This window comes from Ictidomys tridecemlineatus, chromosome Y (genome assembly GCF_052094955.1).
Source record: "Ictidomys tridecemlineatus isolate mIctTri1 chromosome Y, mIctTri1.hap1, whole genome shotgun sequence".
Lineage (NCBI taxonomy): Eukaryota > Metazoa > Chordata > Mammalia > Rodentia > Sciuridae > Ictidomys > Ictidomys tridecemlineatus.
In genome coordinates, this window is record NC_135494.1 from 8,400,650 (window position 1) to 8,409,500 (window position 8,851).

Here is an 8,851-nt window from a genome sequence, read left to right on the forward strand (position 1 = left end):
ATCCCAAACTGCATCTGCACAGTGGATTTCTGGGCAGCCTAAAAGTGCACTGCAGATTGTGTAGAATCTGGGGCCTTCAAATCATAGAGATCCTTTCTACTGATGGCTGCCTGGGCTGCTCTACTTTTGCCCCTAGACTATGTCACCCTCTGGGAAGGTGTCCTTGCCGTCCTTTCTCATTCATGGGTGAGGATGTTGGGCCTCTCACAGGGGCAGCATGGCCCTCACCACTACCTCCTGTTTGTCTTTGTGGACTTATGGGGACAGTCTCAGGTAGGAAGAACTCCAGTGTCCCCAGTGGCATGTGGCATATGGCCCTGGGTGGAGAGGTTTTAGAGGACCAAAGCTGGGTGGTGAAAGAGTTCGGTGGGTAATGTGTGGTGATGGGGCACACTGTGCCTGTCTCTGGGAGGCAGTTACTTGAGGGGATGCCTGGGTGGGGGGGCGCAGCCCTGACTGGAGAGGCATTGGGTACTGGAGCTGGATTAGTTAGAGCTGGGTGGGGAAGTGTGTGTGGAGGGGGCATGCTGTGCTGGCCCCTCTGAGGTGGTTACTTGAGAGGGGCCTCTTTCTGAGGCCTGTGGCGGTGGGATCCTTGCAGGAGAGGTGTCCCTGGGACCAGAGGCTAGGTGGGGTAGTGTGTGGGGAGGGGGCACTCATTGCCTGTGGCTGCAAGGTGATGACTGGAGCAGACACACGTTGTGAGGCCTCTGGGGATGCAACTCTGGCTGAAGAGGAGCAGAGGGACTGGCAGCTAGGTGGGGTAATGGGTGCCTGCTGAGAGGGAGTGCCTGGAGGGGGCACTAGTGCTAAGGCCTGTTGAGGTGGGAAGTGGGGCATAGAAGTTAGTGTGCTGTTTCTGGGTGCTCTTGGCAGGAGCTGAGTTGGTGTGGTAGAGGTAGCAGGGCAGTGGGGCAGAGGCACTTGGGTGCTGTTCCTTGGTGCTCCTGGAGGCAGCAGAGTTTGTGTGGTGAAGATTTTAGAGCCGGTACCTGGCTTCAGTACTGGGACCTTGTTGGGTGAGTAAGTGTAAAGGGAAATTTTTGGTTGGGGGCTGGACTGAATGGGAGGATGTGAAAGGGAGAAAGCGGAACACCTGGTTTAATTTGAGTACACATGTATCATTTTTAAAGCTCTGCATACATGTATGATTTTAAAAGCTGTGTTCTCAACTTTATCTGCCAGTGTTTTATTTTGTTTGTCCCCCCAAAAGGGTTAATTGCAAGTTCATAGAATAAGTCTATTCTCTACATTCTGTACATATAATTTATGTGTTTTTCTTGTACCTTATATTTTATTACAATTAGGTGATTTCTAATGATTCATTGTTTATATATCAATGACTTTTATATTTTAAATCAATCATTTTTATGGAAACCATTTTTCTAAGTCCTAATTTACTTTGCTTTTTAGTTCACTATTTCCTAGTAAGTACAATTACTCATCCATTGGCATTTCCCTTTTGTCTGTGCAAAGGGTATATTTATTCTAAAATACTTTGATATGTATTTTGTCCAGTGGGTGTTACTCAAGCTTCATGGAAGTTTAATTATCAGTTGTTTTTGTCTTAAAATGGGAGATAAACTGTAATTGAAATGGTCAGGTTTTTAAGGTATTTGTCTTCTGGTGACATTTTGCTCTGTTGAGACATGCATTTTGTAAGTACATGTCTTTTTAATAACACACATATTTCATGTCAATATTTTGTTCATAGAACCAGTTTTAATAAAAAAAAAGATATTCTATTTTTTTCACTTCATCATTCGATATGTTTGAGCCTCTCTTCATGTTCTATAGGTGGGAATTTATTATGATCACCATCTGATAAAAGAGGCTGGTAGCAAAGTTAGGGTTAATTTTCATTTTTACCACAAGGTCATTTGTCATAACGAGGTTTTATTTAGTTAGCATCAAAGTAGGCAATTAAGAGTATTAACATTAACCAGCACTATTATAATTAATTCTTTTCTACTTTTGGGAATTCACAGTGGGATTGAGAATATATGAGGAGTATTATTTCTTAGAAGTATTTTATGTGTAGCAGATGCAACCAAGCTTACATATTTCCATTAAAATATGTAGTTCTGAATTCCTGGGCTGGGGTTGTGGCTACCCCTCAACATATACGTGTGTGTGTGTGTGTGTGTGTGTGTGTGTGTGTGTGTGTGTATTCTTTGAAATCCTGTCACTTTTGATTTTCAATTATGTAGAATACCTTTCTGAGTGTTGATTATATTTGTATAAGTTGATTTCATAGTTTTTGCTATTTAGAATACCTCTAAATGCAAAAGAGGCCTCTCTTGAGAAAACTAAATGTCTAAATTTTGGTTTCCCACAGCAGTTCTGTGACGTATCTCAGGGCCTCCAAGCCCCAGCTAGTGGTTTGGTTTAGAATGATGATGGTATAAATGGAGAAAAGGGATGCATACTTGATTGTTTTATTTGTTCATATGAGTTATAATTGAGAATAAAATATATTTTGACATACATAAATGGAGTATAACTTCTCATTCTTTTGGTTGTACATGATGTATATTCACACTGGTCATGTAAAAATATATTTATATAGGTTAATAATGTCTAATTCATTCCACTATTCTTCCTACCCTCTTACCCTCCTCCACTCCCTTCACTCCCCTCTGCCTTATCCAAATCACCTGTATTCTTCCCTAGAGGGCATCCTCCTATCTCAGTCTCTAAACTCATGGACATTACAGGTGTACACCAAAGTGCCTGGCTTTTCTTTTCATTTATTCTGAGGTCCCAGGCAATATTTCTTTTCTCAAAGATTTATATTGTTTAACACCTCATAAGTACATATTAGTATGTACAATGTAAGTACTTTGATTCCTGGGTAATATCTATCTCAACTTTTATCATTTTTTATTGTAAATATGTTTTAAATATCCTCTTTTCTATCTAGTTTCAGTTATTCAATGCTGTATTCACCCGCCTCTGCCATAGAACACAAGAACTTATTCATCCTAACTGTAATGGTTTCTGGTTGACCAATCCCTCTCCATTCTCCCATCCTCTACACTCTTCCCAGCTTCTGGTAACAACTATTCTCTCAACATCTATGAGATTGACTTTTGTAGAATTCACAAGTAAGTGGAATCAGGTAATATTTGTTTTTCTGTGCCTGGACTATTGTATTTAACTTAATTTACTCCATGTTTATCTCTGTTGTTGCGTATGACAGGACTTCTATTAATTTTGTGGTCATATAATATTTCTTTGTATATATCACATTTTCTTTATCCATTTGTCAGTTTATGGACACATCTTTTTTTTTTTTTTATTTCCTGGCTATTATGAACAGTGCTGCAATCAGTAGGGAAGTGCAGGTGTTTCTTTGCCATGCTCATTTCATTCCTTTTTGTATTCATTCCCAATAGTGGAATTTCAAGATTATGTGGTAGCTCTATTTTCAGTTTTTGGAGGACTCTCCGTACTTTCTTTTATAATAACTGAACTAACTACATTCCAACCATAACACTCTTCAAAAATGGTTTTTGTGTCTTGCCTACCAAATTTATCCCAATATTTTCTTAATATTATGGTTTTCCAAGTATGAAAATATCTACCTAGCCAAACCGTTATCTCACTTTCCTCAATACTTTCATGTAAATAAAAAGTTTTTACAATTGTTTCTCAAACACACAATGACAGTTTCTGTCTGGAACTTTACCAGATTTTTATGCAACAATATCTTTGACTTTCTCAATAATTTACATAGTTTATTCCAGTATACTTAATTTTAAGTGTTTACTATGTTATTATAAAATTGATTTGTCATTTTTACTTTACCATGTTTTTTAATAGTACCTCAATTTTACCTTTGTATCCCAAGGGATTGAATCTAGGGCCTTGTGCACTTGAGGAAAGTACCATACCACCTGAGCTGTATTCCCAGCCACAGACTATATTATAAAAATGGAGAATTTCATAGATATCATTTAATTTATGTATTGAGATGCAAGAATAAATAAAATGGCCACATGAGTCATGAATAAAGAATAATTTGAGATTATTGAAAAATAATATCAATAATGATGATATTAATTAAGATTTACTTATAATTAAATGTCTATTTTTCTAGCACTTAAGACAAATAATCAACCTAGTCAGCAAGAAAATGAGCACATGCATTGTTATCTAGGCAGTATATATATCCATGTAAGGTCTAAAAATATTTGGCTTTTATTTGGTGCTAAAGTTAAGAAAAGTCACACATCACTATTGCTGCATTATTTCAATAAAATTCTTTTTGTTAATCATTTGTTTTTTGCTAGCATTGTAAAGATTTCTAGTAGACATAATGTATTAATTTATTGAGGTATGCTGCTTAACTTGCATCACAGACTCCTCAAGATTTACATTTAATATGTAAAAATATTTTGACATGCATAATCTATTTTTATTTCATCAACACTTTTTCTTAAGTTATGTATCTATGAACCACATAAAAAATATTCTACAAATGTGATAATTAAATGAAGAGAAGTAAAACAATTCCATTAAATATATAATAATAATATATGTTCACAATTGAGCATCAAATTTTTTAATTATTATATCTTGGCATTTTTCCCTTTGTTTCCTAACACAAATTATATTATTCAATACATCTTATACAAAAACCCTTTATTTCTTATTAATAATGTTTTCCAGCTAAACCAGAATTTTCTGAATATTTCTCTGTGTGTATGTTTGTGTGCATAAACGTGTATGACTGTGTGTGTGTGTGTGTGTGTGTGTGTGTGTGTGTGTGTGTGTGTGTGTGTATAGAGAGAGAGAGGGGGGAGAGAAAAAGACAGAAAGACTATTTATGTTAGGAAAATATATTTGTATTTGTATGGAAACTCTGGTATAATTTTGCTATAAAATTTGAACTTAAAAATGAAGTATATAAATAGTTTATAAACAGAAAAATGAAATATCTGAAAATAAACAGAAAAATGAAAATTGAAAAAGTATTATCTGCTGGTACATTCTTTATTTTGTAATTGATCTTTTAATATTAGATATTGATCAGATAATATCAGTACACAGTGAGACTAATTATTTGGGAAGATCATCCATATTAAATGCATTTGAGAAGTCCAAAATAGCAGCTATGTTTCTATTTTGTTTTTCTTTTATTAGTCTTATCTTAGTTTTTTTCACTCTTTGCAAAGTATAAACTATCACCACCTCTTTTTCTCATATACTATAGCTACCTAAATAAATTGTTTAGAAAATTTATAATGTATTCTCCAGTATGTTACATGATCTTTAAAGTTTGAGACAAATGTTTTCACCTCTTTGTATGTTTTTTTCATTGTTGCGATTTTTTAAAAATTTTTATTAGAATACAAGTAATGGGAGGTAATATCTCTATATTTCAATGTTGAAAATTTTAAAGGTCTTAATCACAGTATTTGTTGTAATACAGAGTTATATACATACCAGAAAAATAATATTAATTTGAAAATATAGAACATAATGACAATTAAACAAGAGGATTGCAAGTTCAAGGGCAGCCTTGGCAACTCTGTGAGATCCTTTCTCAAAAATGGTTTCATCTGCTTCACTGAAATAAAATGTTGGGGATCTTGCTCAGTAGTAGTGCATCCCTGGGTTCAATCTCCAGTGTTAGAAAATAAATGAATAAAAATAAATGAAAAAAAGAACCAATTAGTTGATAACAATTTCATGAAATGAATGTGTATTTAATAAGATAACACATTAAAGGTTGTTATTTTATTTAGGTAGAACAAACAAAAAGATAAGGTTATTTTGTCCTAATCATAATATTTATGACTTATGGGATTTATTTTGATAATTTTAAATTACTGGAAAATTGGTATATTACTTTAGTTATTTATATTTCTTTTTGTTAATAACTAGTTGTCAGCTAGTTATATCTAGTGTATACTGGGCATGATTTGGCCACTATTCTTTGATGATATAAAACACTTAATCATAAATATGGCTTAAGAATCCTAATCTGGAGGCTTTCTGAAGCTGGGGAGTAAGTGGAAAATAATGAACTTTGAAAATAATAACAAGAACTTTGGAAAATGTTTATTTTTCTCTCTCTTTCTCTGATTGATATGAGTCTATCTACATGTTTATCCATTTATTTATTAACATGTTTGGAGATTGAAAAGGCAATTTGATATTATTTCTTTTTATATGACAAGGGAGGAAAAAGTCACCTTGTCCTCTTCAAAGGACTCCAAGATGAGTGTTCTGTCATGACAAGTCATCAAGATTTGAACCATTTGCTTTTTGGGAACTGAGGCAATTTACTTTTTTTTCTGTTCTTATTTCTCTATCTAAAAGGTAGCAATAAATATAGCAGCTTGTTTATAATTTCCAGTCTCATCACAGTGAAAACTTTAGTAAACTTTGTATAAATCCTTAAAACATTTTTATAAATATTATGCTAATTCAATATTACAAGAGATCAGTCTAGTTTATATTTTTCTAAAAATGGCATTTTAAAACAAAAGTGCATATTTATACCTACTTCCTTCTTATTTTCAGATGTGCATCTATAAGAAAAAGTGGATTTTTGGGAAAAGTAATAAAAAATACTTTTTTGTTAGCTTACAATGTATAATATGCAATTTTAAAAGAACACTGTGAATTATGTACACATTAAATACATATAATCCTATATGTAAATATTTTAGTGTTTATATATACATACATATGTATATATATATATATATATATATATATGTATATATATATGTACAATATAAAGCAATGTTTTGATGTTCTAGAACAGAAGTATCTAGGGAGTTCTTTCAGATTTCTTTATGCTAAATTCTAAATCGGCAAGCTAAAATGGATGTATTTTCTCAATACAGCATAAACTAATAGAAATAAAGAAAACTGTAATTTCTAAATTAATTTAAAAACTCCCTGTTGTGTTACAAAATGGCAAGGTTGGGGCTGGGAATGTGGCTCAGTGGTAGAGCACTCACCTAGCATGGGCAGGACCTGGGTTCGATCCTCAGCACCACATAAAAATAAAGGCATTGTGTTGTGTCCATCTACACCTAATAAAATAAATATTTTAAAAAAATAGCAAGGTACTAAAATTAGAATTCAAATTCATATCTGTATATATTTTCAAATATTTGAGCTCTTTTTATTTTTGCACATGAGTCCAAAATAACAATGAAAATACCTAAATCCACACCGTACTAGCTAAAATTTTCACAATATCTAATTACATACTTATTCTATCCAGATACCATGGTAACTCTTGGCAATAACTAAAAGTGTTTCTAGTAGTAGTAGTAGTAATAGTAGGTAAATGTTATTTTTTTAAAACCAAAATTATTTTTTCAATAAATATGGTTTATTTATTATTTCTGCCCATGTGTGGTTAAGAGTTATGTGACAGAGCAGCTCTGAATGGGGCTATGTAAGTTTCCTGGAAGTTACATAACTAAATACTACAAACTGTGTAGCTAACAACAGACATTTATTCTCTCAAAATTCTAGCTGTCAGAATCTGAATTCAAGGTTTTAGCAAGGCTGTGCTCTTTCTGGGACTCTGGATAAAATCCATCTGTTCCTCTTCCTAGCTTTGGTGATAACCATTAATCCTCTTCAATTTTTGTCAGCTTGAAGCTGCCTCACTCCAATCTGCTTCTGTTCTCACAGGTTCCTCTGTGCCCATTATCTTATATATAAGTCCTTCAAGCATATTTTTAAGGGGTAACATTAATTCCCTCATGTTTACTGCAAGTAATGAAAACATAATGGATTTTACCATCTTAGCCATTATTATAGACTGACAGATTAATTTTGTTCAAATTATAATTTAAAATTAACAACTTATAAGAGTGACAGGCTTTTTGCATATTTTATTTTACAGTCCCAAGCTCTATTAAGTATCCCATTTTGTAATGCCATTTGAACATTCTTAAGTTAGATATTTAAATAGTTGTTTTGTATTAAAATATGCTGGTATTTTAAATTTATAATTTTCAGTTAGGAATACATTTTCTTAAATGATACTTATAAAAAATCAAATAGTAATTATTTTTAAAATAACATCTTAGCCATTTTAAGTGTGTAATAGGGTAATATTAACAATTCACATTGTTGGAACAACCTAGGTATTCTTCAACAGATGAATCAATTAAGAAAGGATGGTATATATACACAATGGAATATTACTCAGTCTCAAAGAGAATGAACATATGGCATTTGCTTGTTAATTGATGGGACTGAAGCTGTCATGCTAAGTGATATAAACCAGTTTCAAAAAAAAAAAAACAAAGGCCAAGTGTTCTTTCTGAGATGTGGATTCTAACCCATAACAAGGGAGGGGAAGTATAGGAGTTCACTGAATTGGACAAAAGGGAATAAAGGGAGGGGTGGGAAGAAGCAAAAGAGTCAAATGAATTGCACATGATCTTTGAATGTGCATATGAACACATGAGAAGTATACCTGCACAAGTATGGGATAAAAATTGGAATGGTTTTCTCTCCATATATGCATAATAAGTTAAAATACATCCTAGGGTCATGTGTACGTAAAAAGAAACAAATTTTAAAAAGAAGAAATAATTTTATATAGGTTTTTTGTATTCAAATTAACATTTTATGCTGTCAGTGATGAGAAATATAATAATATTTTCTGATAAATAAAAAGAATCAGTATTTGCATATTTTTCTTTCCTAGAATGTTTATATGATCATTTGGTTTTTTTGTTATACCATTCTTTTGTTTCCAATGAAAGACTGCCTGTAGCAGTTCCAAAAAAGGAAATCTAGTGGTAATTAACTCACTCAGCTTTTATTTTTTTTGCCAAAAAGTTGTTATTTTTTTCCTTAATTT